The 16,173-nt window shown below is 37.5% G+C and overlaps 1 protein-coding gene across 2 annotated transcripts in view; it reads right to left on the bottom strand.

The window, feature by feature from the left end:
* Positions 1-16,173, bottom strand: part of BABAM2 (BRISC and BRCA1 A complex member 2) — a 421,888-nt gene that overhangs the window by 227,025 nt on the left and 178,690 nt on the right. The window lies entirely within an intron of this gene.

The following is a 16,173-nucleotide window of genomic DNA, read 5'->3' as shown; positions in this document are numbered from 1 at the left end:
AAGGAATTTTGCCAGGTATGGTTACAATTATCTACCAGGAATGGCTGACCTCCACCTGATCCTGGAGTCAAGATCTGACACCTAAAGTAGTTCCAGTTTCTTACAGAAAATAGTTTAATAAGGCTGATTTCTGTCTGGGTACCACACATCATACCTAAACTTACATTGTCAACAACCCTCAAGATAGACATTGTCATCTCTATTTTGCAGATCTAAAAATTTCTCCAAGAGATTAAGCAAAATGTCCAAAATCTTCTACTAGTAAGTGGAGCATCAGAAAATAAATTCAGATTTCTCTCACTCATAGCCCCTGCTTTTCCCACTACAATCCAGTAGCCTGCTACGTGCAAGGCATCATGTGATTCACCACAGGAGAGACAAGATTAATAAGACATGTTCTCACGGAACTAACCACTTCTGCTTTCTCCCCTTTATGTTGCAGTCAGAATCGTCTGCCTCTTGCCTCCTGCTATGACTCTCCCACGTCTCAGATTTTATCAGTGGGTGAATTCAGGAACACTGTTTTCTCTACCTTTTCTGTCATTGAAGAGATGAGACAGCAATTCTGAAGATGTACAAATGTGCCTTAGAATATAAAGACCAAAAAAATGAGCACTTAACATACTGTGTTAAATGAGGTTTCTGAGTATACAATGACCACTTAATCAGCTAAAAACAGAAAGAACAAAAGAATACAGAAGGAGTATAAAGAAAATAGTATTACTTCTAAATAATGTGATACTAGGTAAGAAAAAAGCCAAAGACCAATCCAGGAAATGTCAGGAGTTCTGGACAAGTGAACTGCTTCCTTCCAAACTTTTATTGTTTTACTTGGTAGAAGAGGTCACCTAAGAAGCATTCAGAGGGACTTCCTGGATGGTCCAGAGGGTAAGATGCTGGTCGCTCATTACAGGGGGCTCAGGTTCAATTCCTGGTCAAGGAACTAGATACCACATGCATGCCGCAACAAAGAAGTTTTCATGCCCAGCAACTAAGAAGCCCCCATGTCTCAATGAAGATCCCACGAGCTGGAACTAAGACCAGTACAGCCAAAATAAATAAATAAATATTAAGAAAAAAAAAAAGAAGGAGCTTTCAGAAATCTCAAGCTCCTGACTAGAGCAATGGTGCTCTCGCTTGGACTGTCATTCTCTGAGGAAGCAATGAGATGTTGAACTCCTCATTTATCTCTATGAAGATCATGGTATTCTGCTCACTTTAGTGATGGTTAAAAAGAAACTGACTGCTATATAAAAGCAGAGGGAGGACAATGAGATGCCAGTTTACTTCATCAATAATGAATTCCCTCCACCAAGCTCATAATACAAAATGTGAAATGTTTATTATCATTTCTGTAATCTTGATTTATCATATAAAACACTGGATATAGGTCTTGGCAGAATTTTGAGAAGCTTATATGTATGAATAGATTTCCCCATAAAATAAATTTCTAAAATTCAAGATAACATGTAAGTAATCATATATTTACTTTCAAAGTTATATGGAGAAAAAAATAAAAGGGAATCCTCCCCATAAGACAACAGGCAACTATAAGCCTATTTATATATTATTCAAATCAGTATAATTTAAAAATGATTTAATAGGGGAATATGTAAGAAAACTCAATGCTATCATGTTTCTCATCATTAGTATTATGTCAGGCAAGTCCGTGGCTTTGGTTTACCTCCAATGGTCTCCATTACAAACACCAACTGAGTCTATTCCTGGAATTGCTCTTAACCTCCCCTAGTATTTCATCCTTTCACACACAATAATGCACAGGGGGTAGTGGTAATATGTGAAACAAGCTCAAAGTTCCCAAAGTGGAAGACATTGTTTTCTTGCATCCTACCTACTGTAACTGAAAACTGGGAATTTACTGGAATTGAGGATTTATTATGAGTCAGATGGCTGACAGTCTTTCCAACCAAAACATCTGCTCTACAAAGGCACAACTGCTACAATCCATTTCCTCTTGGATCTGGAGAATGACCAAGTTGTAGCTTAGCCCGTTCCTTAAAGACACAGGGATTTGAAGTGAGAAATGAAATCAAAGTGATTCTCTATGTCACCTTCCAACCTCCACTACTTTCTTTGATGGCATTACAAATGTAATAAAATATGAGAATTTACATAATTTTTGAACATTAAAACATTGCAATAAGAGTGGAATAACCAAGGACTTTATCAGATTACTTCAAATTGACAGCAGCACAGCTGAAACCAATTCTTTCTTTGGTACTTGAAAGCGGGGACACATACTAACTACAGTAGGGAAAGGGTCTCTTTATTTACTCAACAAATATTTACTACTGAACACTTCTATGTGTCAAGTACGATTCTAGGAACAAGTGGGGAACAGGAAAGATAATGACCACCTCTTGGAGCTTACCTTTCCACAGGGGAAAACAAACAACAAGTAAGCCTATTCATAAATACTCTTCAAAGCACTATAGGTTTCCAACTGTCTGTTTGATACCATTGGCACTAAGATTTTTTCCCAGCAACTATAAGCAATAAGATAGTTTTTAGGAACCATATCCTAGAGCAGTGGTTCCAACCCTGGTCCTTATTTAAAAGCACATTACTGGGCCCTACCCCTGGCCATTATGATTCAGTACACGTATCTGGGCCAAGGATACGTGGCCCAGATACAAAAATATGGATACAAAAATAATGGATTTTTTTTTCAACTTATCAAGAGCTTGAACCGCTCATCAGGTTTGGAGTCTACTGCCCTAGAATACTGACCTCCAAACATTTAAAAGCATTAAATTAAAAATATCAATTTAAAATATTTGGTTTCCAGAAATAAACCCACATACCTATAGTCAATTAATCTTCGAAAAAGGAGGCAAGAATACACAGTGGGAAAAAGACAGTCTCTTCAGCAAGTGGTGCTGGGAAAGCTAGACAGCCACAGGTAAATAAAGTTAGAACACACCTTCTCATCATATACAAAATAAACTCAAAATAGTTTAAAGACTTAAACACTTAAGATGTGACACCATAAAATTCCTATAAGAGAACATAAGCAAAACATTCTCTGACATATCAATATTTTCTTAGGTCAGTCTTCCAAGGCAATAGAAATAAAACCAAAAATAAACAAATTGGACCTAGTCAAATTTATAAGCGTTTGCACAGCAAATAAAACCAGAAACAAAATGAAAGACAACCTATAGAATGGAAGAAAACATTCATAAATGATGTAACCAACAAGGGCTTAATTTCTAAAATTTGCAAACAGCTCATACAACTCAACAACAAAAAAACAAATAACCCAATCAAAGAATGGGTAGAAGACCTAAAGACATAGTTCTCCAAAGAAGAAATACAGATGGCCAGTAGGCATGTGAAAAGATGCTCAATGCTGCTAATTACTGCTGCTGCTGCTGCTAAGTTGCTTCAGTCGTGTCCGACTCTGTGTGACTCCACAGACGGCAGCCCACTAGGCTCCTCTGTCCCTGGGATTCTCCAGGCAAGAACACTGGAACTCCAGGCAAGAACACTCCAGGCAAGAACACTTGCCATTTCCTTCTCTAATGCATGAAAGTGAAAAGTGAAAGTGAAGTCACTCAGTCATGCCTGACTCTTAGCGACCCCATGGACTGGAGCCCACCAGGCTCCTCCGTCCATGGGATCTTCCAGGCAACAGTACTGGAGTGGGGTGCCATTGCCTTCTCTATGCTAATTACTAAAGAGATGCAAAGCAAAACTACAATGAGGTACCACCTCACACAGGTCAAAATGGCCATCATTAAAGAGTCAACAAGTGACAAATGCTGGAGAGGGCATGAAGAAAAGGGAACCCTCCTATAATGCTGGTGGGAATGTAAGTTGGTGCAGCTACTATGGAAAATAGTATGGAGGTTCCTTAGAAAACTAAAAATAGAATTGCCATATGGTTCAACAATCTCAGTCCTGGGCATATGTCCAGACAAAACTCTAATTTAAAAAAAGATATATGCACCCCCAGGTTTATAAAAGCACTATTCACAACAGCCAATACATGGAAACAACCTAAATGTCCATTTACAAACGAATGGCTAAAGATGTGGTATGTATATACAATGGAATATTACTCAGCCATAAAAAGGAATGAAATAATGCCATTTGCAGTAACATGGTTGCAACCAGAGATTATCATACTAAGTGAAATAAGTCAGAAAGAGAAAGACAAATATCAAAAGATGTCACTTATATATGGGATCTAAAATATGATACAAAGGAACTTATCTACAAAAAAGAAACAGACTCACAGAGAGAACAGACTTGGGCTCCCAAGCTGGGGGTGTGGTGGGCGGGAGGCATAGACTGGAAGTTTGCAATCAGCAAATACAAACTACTACATAGAGAATAGATTAAAAACAATATATAGAATGGATAACCTGTATAGCCCAGGGAACTATATTCAATATCCTGTGATAAACCACAATGGAAAAGATTTTGAAAAAGAGATGTGTGTGTATGTATATATGTGTATGTGTGTTAGTTGCTCAGTTGTGTCCAACTCTTTGCAATCCCACCGACTGTAGCCCACCAGCCTCTGTCCACGGAATTTTCCAGGCAAGAATACTGGACTAGGAAGACATTCCATTCTCCAGGGGATCTTCCCAACCCAGGGATCAAACCTGGGCCTTCTGCATTGCAGATAGATTCTTTACTACCTGAGCTACCAAGGAAGCCTGTGTGTGTGTGTGTGTGTATAAACTGACACTTTGCTGTACAGCAGTAATTAACACAACATTGTAATCTATATTTCAATAAAATTTTTTCTTAAAGTTTGGGCTTCAGATCAACATATCTTCTATGTATTTACTGAAAAGCTATATACATAGACTGCTATGCTAATACATTACAAATATCATAAAACATGTACAAACAGTAGAAATTCTAGGAAGGTGAGATAAAAATAAATATAAACAAATATTTTCTCCCAACCCGGCTGGCTGCCTGCACAGGCTGCAATTTATGAAGTGGAGCAAACCAAGAGGCCGGCAGAGTCCTCACACACAGACTGGGAAGCAGGGCAACTGAAGGCGAAGCCCTTTGATTCACAGCCTTGGAAGACAGGCTCTACCTCAGCCCTCACTCTGCTCTGAAAACTTACACTTTCTCATTTATGGCACAGGGGAGAGAAGTAGGCAGAGGGCGTTAGAACTAGAATCTCAGTGGCAGGAATTCAGGAGACCTTGCCTCACACATACCTGCCAGCTCTTGTTGACATACACCAAGTATGGAAAAACCACACTTGGAAAAACATATAAACTCCATCCTAGGTTCAGCAGCTGTAATCCTGTTGTGTCAGTCGTTTGAATCATGTGTGAATGTGTCTGTGCATGTTAGATTCCTGACCATGTGATAAAGGTAGAAAGAGTGCAGGCTTCCAGATTAGACAAGCTAGTGAGAATCAGGCTCTCCCCCTGGTTGCTTGCTATGTCCAGTTGGCTGAGTAAGTTATTTAACACCTGGATAAGCCTCTGTTTCCTCAACTGTAAAATGGGAGTAGTTATACAAAATGACGGTATCAGTTACACCATGAATAAAGGGTGGCCATCACTGTGGCCACCATCATTGTCACTGTTATCCCAGATCACCTTGGAACACCTGGCCCACCTGTTTCCTGCACACACTGATCCTGGCTCGTGCACCTGGAAATGACACCTGTCAGTTGCCTTCTCTGTGTATAAACTCTTTGTTGGCAAATTCTGGCCTGACTGTGCAGCATCAGTTTCTAGTTTGGTCCCTTCTAACCATGATAAACGAACGGCCCCACAACTGATGATGTTAAAGCCACTTCCTGCTTGGCTTGGCAGAGGGCCAGCCCCTTGACTTTGAATTCAGGGTTACACCTCCGTGGACCAGCAGCCTTCATCTGCCCTTTCATTTGACAGCTCACTTCCTGGCTGTTTTCTCTCTGTGGCATTAAAAAAAAAAAAAAATCAACAGATAATATTTTCTCTCTTCTAGTTATAGTCTCCTTTCCAGTGCCTTCTTGTTTGTGCTTCCTATCTCTATTCAAATGAAAGGTAATAAAATCATTTGACTGTGAAGACTAAGAAAGCAATTCTCAAATGATTTACTAGTGGCTGCAGGTATGGCCCTACATGTATATCCATAAAGAGAGCATTTCAATTCATAGGACTTTCAAAAGTCAGGTAGCCATCTTAAGGAAAATCAGGCTTGTCAACTGTATAGATTACCAAGGAAAGAAATAAAAACAAATAAGAATCTGTCTAAAAGAATTTAGGAAAAGAAAATAGAATATCAAATTAAAATCAGAAAAGGCAAAAATAAAACCAAGAGCAGAAAAAACATAACAAGCAAAATATAATATTAATCCAGAGAAAAATCATTTTATTAAATCATGACTACACGTTAGAAAATAGTATTTTTTTAATTGGGGCAATATAAATTTTAGTTATCTGCTAATAAATTTAATAGTTAAACAGAAATGGATAAAAACTCAAAATAACTGGAGAACAAAAAGAAGTACCCAGAAACAGCAAACGGAAAAGAAAAATGAAAAAAAAAATTACAAAAAAAGAAATGTTATTAGGAACTACCGTTTTAAAAAATGCTTCTGGCCAATCAGTTTGGTGCAGAATGTTTCTAAATTTTCCAAAAATAAATAAGAATGTTATACTTTTCAATCTACTTCACAAAGCAAATATAATTTTTTATTTGATGTATAACATATATTACATTTGTTTCATAATGCAGTGATTCAACATTTATATACATTATGAAATAAAAGGAAATATGGTTTTATTTCCCATAAACAGACAAGATAGTCACAATAGTTTTTTATGAGTATGGCTCTAATAACTAAACAAAAATCTTAATAAATAAAATATAAGACAACATTAAAATAATTTTCCACTATGAACAAGCAAAGTTTACACTTGCATGACTGGACACAAGGAAAATATTAAAATTCATCACATGAAAAGGACAAGTGATAAGAATCACAGCATCACTGCAGTAAGTGCTCTTGGAAAACTAAAATACTCATTCTCAGCCTTTTGCCAATGCAAACACCACAGCCAGGTTGTCGGGCTCTCTCCAAGAGACCTCAGGAGCACATTTATATTCTTTTTGAGCCTTCTGAGCTCAGAAACTCAATTTTGTTTGCACACCAACTGCAGGGCCAGGGCCCAGGGGTAGGTGACATACATCCAGAATGCTAACTTGTTAGTTTACTATGGGAAATTAGGTACTAAAATATTCCAATTTCACGTGGTTAGTGTGTTCTATCCCCATAATACCAGTCCATTGCTTTGTAATGATAAATTAGTCACAGGGAATGGAATATTTCAAGCCCCTTTATCACCGCATGCTCTTTGCATGAGAAAGACCCATGTGGGCTGCCAGGCAACCCAGGTGAGCTAGAGGAACTGCATTTTAATAAAGCCTGATGCGTCAAGCTCACCGTAGGAATAATCCTGTCAGTGGGGCCAGTGGGATACTAGGAGTGCTTAGACTATGAGCAACATCCTCCTGCATCCAACTCTAAATGGGGTCTCTTCCAGTGCATTTTCTAGCTGTGGCCCATGGCACATAGGTCTGTAGTAGATTCAAATAGCCTTTTATCCTGCAATAATTCAGATTATTCAAAATTCACCCATTCCTTTACCTTGGATAAGACTGGAACAGTTACTACCAAACTGACTCTATAGTAATCTTTTTTCCCTCTTCTTTCCTTAGTTTTCATTTGATATACTCTTTCTCCAGATACATGATTACATTCAAACAGGTGTAATATCGCTCATCTGGGGTCCATTTCACCTCCCAAAGAGAATATCTCATGTTAATATCTTCATCTGTTTATGTGCTGGCTACAGCTTTCACAGGGTAATTTGATTCCCCTATTTCCTAGTTCTTAGGGAAGTGAAGATATTAATAGTTACTTCACTGAATGAACCATTAGGTATTAGGAAAAGGATTAAAAAGTACAAACATAGAAAGGTAAGAAGAAATGTTTTATATATGACATAGTTCAACATCATGTTGTGAAATTACATGGTTATACAACTTACTAAGATCAATCTAAAATTAGCTGGGACTTCCCGGGCAGCCCAGTTGTTAAGACTCCATGCTTCCAGTGCAAGTGGTGCAGGTTTGATCCCTGGTCAGAGAACTAAGATCCCACATGCTGTGTGGCATGGCCAAAAAACAAAAATCAGAACCAAAAAAAAAAATCCACAAAAATATTTAAAATTAAAAAAAAAAACTAAGTCATTATTTAAAGTAACGACTTCAGCAAAACTGCAGGATAAAAAGCCATTTGAAACTACTACGGGCCTAAGTAACAAGGGCCACAGCTAAAAAATGCAGTGGAAGAGACCCCATTCATAACGATGACAAAAATTTCAGTAAGTGGGTATTAATTTAAATCAGAAAATTAGAGACATCTTATTCAAAATGACATAAGGTCTGATAGTTGAATTAAAGAACGATGGATAAATGGAGAAATATAATTTGCTCCATGCTGGGAAAACTAAATATAGTAAAGATGACAACATTCCCCAAATTATTATGTAGATTAAATAAAATACTGATTTTACAGAATTTGATATTGGTACTAAAACACATCTGTCTGAAAAGTTGGAAAAACACCAAAAGAAAAACACTGAAGTTATGATAGTGGTTTCCAACTATTTAAATTGTTACAAAAGGAAAATTATTTCTTAAAGAAAGACAGGGTATTAGTTGAAGCAGAAAAAACTCAGAATAGAATTCATAAATAATGACCAGGCTAAAGCAATCCTATGAGAGGAAAAGGTGCTACTGAGCAACTGGGAAGTGAACCCAAATGCAAAGAAGTAACTTAGAGCCTTAAGCTCATTCATACATGTAAGCTAAAGAGCGAAAATACACGTAGAAGAAACTAGAATAGCATATTTATTCCAACTACGGAAGAGAGAGAACTTTAAAACTGCTCCCCCAAAAGTAAAATATTATCACAGACAAGACACTTTCCATGATAAAAATATCTATTCCCCTAAATATATCAAATATAAAGATACCAATAGAATGCAATATGATATTAGACATCTAAAGACAGAGAGAGTAGACTGGTGAGATGTGATGCATGTGATGTAAGGTTACTACCCATAGCATATCAAGAAAAAGAGTCAATCAACAGAATTTAATTGAAAAAGTGGTCCAAGAAAAATGAACCCTGGAAATATATATAGCTTAATTAGGCAATGAAAGACCATTTTAAGGTATCACAACCATAACTACTTAGTAGAATAAATTATGAAAATCCAATTAGGCCAGGGTTGGGTACAAAGCTTTGCCTCCTGTTCCCATCTCCCCACTGATCTCCCCAGCTAGTCCCAGATTTTTCGGTGTATGATATGGGTCCTGCCTGATTTCATGTGGTCAAGAAGAGGGAGGAAGGAGAAAAAATGAAAGTAGGAAGGAAGGAGGACCATAAATCAAAAGACTGAACTTGTTTCCATTCATCCATTCAACAAATATTTATTGAGTATCAACTCTGCATCAGGATCTGTGCTGTGTTAAGTATCAAAACTATAGTAATGAACATGTAGTCAGGAAGACAGGTAAATAAATCAACAATTACAGCACATGTGATAAAGGCTTTGCTACGGGAGGCAAAAGGTATTATGGGAGCTCAGAAGACATGCACCTGACCAAAACTTGGTCTAGAAAGACCTCCTGGAGAAATGTCCTCACTCTGTCACTCCTAATGGAGTGATGACTATGGAGGAAACTCGCCATTGCCCACCAAAATAACAAATGCATTTATCCTTTGACCTGGAAATCCTACTTCTGGGAATTTGGCCTACAAATATACCAGCAAATACAGGAAATAACGCATATACAAAGTTATTCACCTGCAGCTTTATTTATAATAGCCAAAGTTTGGAAACAATCAGGTGTCTCCAGCGGATGATTAAAGAAGCCATGATACATTCACATGATAAACTACTAGGCATGTGTGAAAAACATAGAAACAGGGGGCTATACGGGAGCATAAAAAGACTGCCAAAATACATTTGTTAAGGAAAAAAACTCTGAAATGCAGAGTAGTGTATGTGGTATGACACCTGTATGAGAAGGATAGGTAAGACTGCATATATGCACATGCACATACTGGTATAAAGACATCCTGGAAGGAAACGTGTGTGTGCTGTGCTGTGCTAAGTTGCTTCAGTTGTGTACCAGTCTTTGTGACTTTATGGACCATAGCACACGAGGTTCCTCTTGTCCATGATATATAAGAATAAGTAATAAAAGTGATTGTCTATAGAGAACTGGAAGGTGAATGGGGCTCAGGAAAATGGGATGGCAGTGAGTTTTTTATCAACGTGTACCTGTTTATATATTTCAATTTCTGAGTCATGTAAATGACTCAGAATCTATTTATTTACATTAACTTTAAAATTGGACTAGATCATTTCTAAAGCTTTTCTACTCTTAACATTCTGTAATTATATGACTTAACCTACATTTGACTTATAACCAAATATTCATCAGATTCTTCATTTGTAAGAAAGCTTAAAGCTTATTATTTTTTTAAAAATTGAATACTTACGTCAGACCAAGAGGAGTATCTTAAAACACTATATTATGTGACTAACACAATCTTCTCTTTCTACTTATATTTAGATTTTTTTAATGCCTCTAAATTTACTGAAAAATAAATGGAAATTTATTGAAATAAATTGAAATTTCAATTTATTTTATGAAATAAATTTTAATTAAAGTAAATATTTAATGAAGATTTACTGAGTACCTACCTGGGCCAGGCATAGTTATGACCAAGACTAAAAAGTAGGTCTCTGAATTAACAAAGCATTTACTGTACAGACCTTAAATTATCCTCATTACAGATGTTAATACTGAATTTAAATATAATGTTGTCATTTCTTTCTCTACATAAAAATAGATATTTGAGTTGCTTTTAATTTTTTTATAGAAAACTTTCTCAAATCTGATTTAAAACTTAAATTAAATTTGAGAAGGGACAGCTCATTGTTCTGGTGATCTAACCTGGGCCTGCCCTGAACAGGCCAGAAAATACTGCTGGACATTTCAATGTGTTCCTCAACCAGGCTCAGGACAGATAAGAATTTGGTTATCATTTCATAAGTTAGCCCTCCCACCCCCTAGTTTGCCATAGATTCATGTTGTCAATCTCTAACAGCAGTATTAATGTTTGATTCTCAGACTGGTTAAAATATTTCACAAGGTAGTCTGCTTTTCTCTCTTAATTATTATAGTAATTGATTTCTTATCTGTTTCCCCACTAACTGTGAACATTTTGAGGGCTCAGCCCCAGTTTTATTCAACACCTGAAAAACACAGTAGATGGTCAATAAACATTTGCTGGACGGATAAAAGAATGAACAAGTAAACAAACAAAGGAATGGTTACACTACAAAAAAACTAAATTACGGAGAAGTTAAATATTGAAAAGAAACCACAAGGAAATTAATGTTCTATATTTACTGTCATTACAAGTATACACAATAGCTGGCTCTTGGCCCCCAAAGCAAGGTGTGGTTATGCAGAGAATAAAGTGAGCAGAGTGCTGACACCATGTTGCTGACTTGCTGTCTTCTCCAAAAGAGGGGCAAATGGCTCAACTAAGATGGTGGTGAGTGATATGGTGGAGTAAAGAAAAATGAATTTGAAATAAAAAGACATGAGTTCAGGGACTTCCCTGATGATAAGACTCCACGCTTTCACTGCAGGGGGCATGGGTTTGATCCCTGGTCAGGGAGGTTTCCCATGCCTCTGCAGTGTGGTCAAAAATTATTTTAAAAAAAGAAATGGGTTCAGCCCTCCCAGCATTACTAGGTACTAGCCACAAGACCCAGTGCAAGCTGTTTACCTTCTGGCTCAATTTCCTCCTGAGAATGGAAAAAAAAAATATATATATATATATATATATATATATATAGTATATGTCCTATCTACCACATGGAAATTGTTGGGATTAACACAGAAAACACTCTTTATGAGCGTTTCATGATGGTAAAGTACATGCAGACAATGGATAGAAAGATTACTCTTCAAATCTGGATCAAAATAGCCCAAAGATCTGTTAATGATTAAAATTCAGTGAGACTAAATACAACAGGGACAAATCACATCTTAAACTAAGTTCCTCAAAAGTTGCCATTTTATACTTCAATGGAAACCAAAAAGAATGGCCTGAAGATGACACCAGCAAAACGTATTTTGCACAGCTTACTCAGGGAACACATGCCAGAGAGACTAAGCCCGATATTGAGAATACGAAGACAAAGAAGATAAGATCCTATGATCCTGAACCTGTAAGGGCTCACAGTCCACGAGGATGGCAGAAATAAAAGTACAAGTGATTAAGGTATGATAGTGTGCGTCTGTGTGAGCGCGTGTGTGTAACAAAGGGAAAAAAAGAAGGAGGGACGGAGGGAGGGGCTGAGGGAGGCTCCATATAATGATTAAGACTGATTGCTTAGGTACAGAGTACTATGGCAGTTTTAGGAACCCATTCTAACCTATTTTTCCCCCAGGCCCCTGTTTCAAGGCATCGTGGGGTATTTTCAAGATTCCCAGGGTCTACCTCATGTTTTATCTTTCCATTTTTTTAGGTCTATAAGTTACCTCAGTAATATCCTGTAGATGTCAGTGTAGAGATCTTCTACATTTTTAATTAATTTTATTGCTAACTATTTTATGTTTTTGATGCTGCTTTAAATGAAGTTGTTGTTAATTACATTTTCTAGTTCTTCTCTTAGTGTATTTAAACATAATAAATTATTTCTAATATTAACCTTGTATCTTATGCTCTTGCTAAATTCACCCTTTGTAAAGGTATTGCCTTTTTGTAGATTTTATTGGATTTTCTACATACACAGTTGTAATGTCTGCAAATACATGTTTGCTTCTTCCTTTTCAATCGTTGTGTCTCTTATTTATTTTTCTTGCCTTATTGCACAGATTAGCACATCCCATACAATGTTGAATGCAAGTAGTAAAAGCAGACATCCTTGTGTTTTTCCTGATGCTTAGTACGTTCAACATTTCATCATAAGTATGATGTTACTTACGGTTTTCCTACAGATGCCCTGAATCAGACTGAAGATGTTACCTTCTATTAATACTTAATAGTTCACTAAGCTTTCCTTTTCTTTCATTATGAATGGGTATTGAATTTTGTCAAATGTGTTTCCTGTTTCTACTGAAGTGATCATATTTTTATTCTTTGTTAACACAGTTAATTACATTGCTTTTTGGAAGTTAAATCAACCTTGTATTCCAGGGAAAAATTCTACTTGGTCATGATGTATTATTATCATTTTAAATATAATATTTAATTCTATTTGCTAATATTTCGTTAAAACTTTCTGTGTGCTCACACATGATGGATAACAGTTTATAATTTTCTATTCTTGCAGTATCCTAGTAGGTTTTGGTAGAGTTATTCTGGCCTCATAATAACCAATTCTACTACTACACTGATGGGCTGAAATTTACAGCTGATTTTAGCAACGCATAGATTGAAAATGGCAAATTCAGAGAATGGTTGCTAAATTTTACGTGTAAGACAATTAGAGAAATTATTATATAAGCATATTGTACACCTTTATTGGGGCCTCCAGGGTAGCTTAGCTGGTAAAGACCCACCTGCAATGCAGGAGACCCCAGTTCGATTCCTGGGTAAGGAAGTCCCCCTGGAGAAGGGATCGGCTACACACTCCAGTGCTCTTGGGCTTTCCTGGTGGCTCAGATGGTAAAGAATCCACCTGCAATGCAGGAGACCAAGGTTCGATCCCTGGGTTGGGAAGATTCCCTGGAGGAGGGCATGGCAACCCACTCCAGTACTCTGGCCTGGAGAATCCCCATGGACAGAGGAACCTGGTGGGCTACAGTCTATGGGTTCACGAAGAGTCAGACACGACTGAGTGACTAAAGCACACACACACACACCTTTATTGACAAAATTATTTTCCCAGGGTAGCATAAGGAGAAAACTAAGCCATATTTCATTTTAACTCCATATTCCCTAGTCCTAATAATTTATCTTTCAGAGACAAGGAAGCAATTCAGGATGATGTTAAACATCAGAGATTTGTATTTACTTACTGCTTGTATCTTTACACATGCTTCCCTGACTCTGAGAAACAAAACTGTTCCATTCACACCATAAGCAGCAATGAAACTCTACTACTTCCCATTCCTACAGTCATCCAAGATACACTCTAGTCTCCCTGGCCCTACCCCAACCCCACCCCTACCAGGAAGGGCACCCCTACTTTCCCAGGCAAGTTCAACAGAAAACACTGAAACTCCGAGCAGGTAACACCTAAGTATCATGTATCCATTTGATTACAAAAAAAAAAAAAAAAAAACTCAATTAAAGAAAATAGCATTTTTTACACCATTTTTAATCAAAGCAAGGTTTTAATTGACATTTGGCTGCATTTTAATTGTTTTAGGACTGGAAAACAAGAAGTACTGATGGAGAGCAGAACGTACGTGAAAACAAATTGACTACTTTCATATCTTTACATGAAATTGAAAAACTAAAATATAAAGGTAGTATCAGGGGGGAAATATTTTATTAAGGCTAAAGAGTGAGGAAAACAACATGATCACCATGGTAGATTTTAAACAATGAAGTCCATCATTTACACAGCACTTGGTAGTTAAGAATGTGTGTTTACACATGTCTCGCTTGATTCTCCCAAAACCCAGGAATACAGAAACACAAATTGTACAATCCTAATCTTCATGGTAAGAAAACAGGTTCAGAAAGCTAAGTAATTTGCTCAAGGTTGCGCTCACAGCAAATGTCAAGTCTGGGCTTTTACCCTTGCCCTCCAATTCCAGAAACAAAATGACTCTACTTGGCCGTGGGTCCTTTGCTTGGCTATATGTATAATTTACACATGAATATCTTCCAGAGATAAACCAGAAGATACATCTGTCTTAAAGAATAGAGATCTTAAAGAAAAACAACCCCCTTGGAGGCACCCTGAGCTAGAACCATTTCTATCTATTTCAAGTCTAAAACTAAATATTCTGATAGGTGAAATCTTCAGGAAAGACAATGAGGACATGAAAACAACAGCTAGAATAGAAACTGGAAGAGGCAATTTACTTTTCTCAATGACCTAAGTTCTTTGTGCCAGATACAAGTTCTCTGTCATTTGGCCATCTCTTGATTACTACCTTTTAATCGTGTATTAGGAGTTAAGAAGTTGTAAGTATAATCCCTGTTAACAAAGACAGGTAAAAATTATTCCAAGATTATTTGAACACTGGAGACTGAAAAACCATTCCTAAGTGTAATGAGTGGCTCTGCCAACTCATCTGAAGGCACCTTCAAAAGGTCACATCTTCCTGTAAAATTATGCTAACTCATTAAACATACGCACACATGCACACAAAAACACCACAGAGCTTAAAAGGGATAGCTGTTGGGTGATTTCAAAACAAATATTAATGGCATTGAAACTGATTTATTGTAACTAAATTTTTAACAGTAACTTCATTGCACTAAGTACAAAGTTAATCCAATCTGCCATAATGTAACAAGCAAAATACTAAGCTTCTTACTCTGAATATTTGAAGATACAGGAGGACCTAGATTGAAATCCGTTGTCCTACTACTGGTTATGAACCTGGGCAAGTTACTCGAAGTACATTAAAAGTGTTTCCTCATCTTGGGCTTCCCTGGTAGCTCAGTGGTAAAGAATCTGCCTACCAACGCAGGAGACACAGGTTCGATCCCTATTTCGGGAAGATCCCATATGAAGGCAATGGCACCCCTCTCCAGTACTCTTGCCTGGAAAATCCCACAGATGGAGGAGCCTGGTGGGCTGCTTTTCATTTTCATGCATTGGAGAAGGAAATGGCAACCCACTCCAGTGTTCTTGCCTGGAGAATCCCAGGGATGGGGGAACCTGGTGGGCTGCCGTCTATGGGGTCGCACAGAGTCGGACACGACTGAAGCAGCTTAGCAGTAGCAGCCTATGCCTTGGAGCAACTAAACCTGTGCGCTACAACTACTGAGACTCTGTTCCAAGATCACAGGAACTTCAATTCCTAAAGCCCACACACCTAGAGCTACTACTCCACAACAAGAGAAGTCACCACAGTGAGAAGCCTGCTTATAGAAAGGAGAGAGTAGCCTCCGCTCAC

This window comes from Bos mutus, chromosome 11 (assembly GCF_027580195.1).
Source record: "Bos mutus isolate GX-2022 chromosome 11, NWIPB_WYAK_1.1, whole genome shotgun sequence".
NCBI classification, from domain to species: Eukaryota; Metazoa; Chordata; class Mammalia; order Artiodactyla; family Bovidae; genus Bos; species Bos mutus.
The sequence above is the reverse complement of the archived record's forward strand: the minus strand, read 5'-3'. Positions and strand labels throughout refer to the sequence as shown.